At 37.8% G+C, this 996-nt stretch overlaps 1 long non-coding RNA gene across 1 annotated transcript in view; it reads left to right on the top strand.

Moving 5' to 3' along the window:
- LOC117939442 overlaps positions 1-348 on the top strand; it is a 21,567-nt gene extending 21,219 nt beyond the window's left edge. Inside the window, exon 3 of the long non-coding RNA XR_004655583.1 lies at positions 101-348. This is a non-coding gene — a long non-coding RNA (uncharacterized LOC117939442). The remainder of the gene's footprint in view (positions 1-100) is intronic.
- The last annotated feature ends 648 nt before the right edge of the window (positions 349-996 follow it).

Raw genomic sequence — 996 nt, forward strand, 5'->3', positions numbered from 1 at the left:
CCCCACACCCTCCCCCCATTACCTAAATGTAACCATGCGCAGCTTGACCTTGGGGACTAACATCTCAGCAGATCTGTGACAAACACTAATTATCATCAAGCCCCCTGCATTTCTCCCTTAACTCCCGTTCCCTGCTTTTCTGTCCTATCACAATGGGTGGTGGTGGGTGTGGGTGTGGGGGGGGTGGTAACTATGTGTCTCTTCTGTGGAGTATTACTGTGCCACAGCCCACTGATTATTTGTCATGATTTACAAACGCTGTGTTTCAAAGTTACATTTATATGCTTTGCAATATTTGACCTGCTTCTATTTTGTTAAATAAAGTGTGGTTGAGGTTGAGTAAAAAAACAATATTTGCCTTTAGGAATTTTCATTGGATTTGACTGAGTTAGCGTAATGAGACATGAGTTATCATCTGTTCACATTGTTTTGCATACGAACTATACTGAAGGGTTTACTCAGTTCAAGTACACTGCCTTATGTCTTTGTTCCTTAATATAGAAACTATTTCACAATAAGGTCACATTTATGGTATTTAATTCCTGTACACTATAGTGGAGGTCTTTAAATTGTAATGCATTATCATATTGTTATATCATATTCTTTTTAGACTGTTTTATCATGATTCATGGATGCTAGTTCCTTGGTACCCTGGAGAGAAAATGACACATTTAGACTTTTGCTGCAGTGCTGGCTGTATTTGCATATTCTTTTCATTTTGAGGTATGTAAACCGCAAATCCAAGACGTCTAATGTCTGAGTATCCAAAAATATTTCACAATACTGACCTGTGTATTATAATTTAAAATTCTGGAATCTGATCCGTTTGAACAGATTATTGCATATTCAGTGTAATGGGGTTAATCCTAAACAAATGGACTACCATTCTTCCTACTCTTCAAAACATGAGATTGCTTCCTTTTTTCTGTCAGGCATTCCTATGGTGTAGATCTGCGTGACTCTATGTCTAACAGTAGGATCCATTCATTAATGCGA

The sequence above is a fragment of the Etheostoma cragini genome, chromosome 24 (genome assembly GCF_013103735.1).
Source record: "Etheostoma cragini isolate CJK2018 chromosome 24, CSU_Ecrag_1.0, whole genome shotgun sequence".
NCBI classification, from domain to species: Eukaryota; Metazoa; Chordata; class Actinopteri; order Perciformes; family Percidae; genus Etheostoma; species Etheostoma cragini.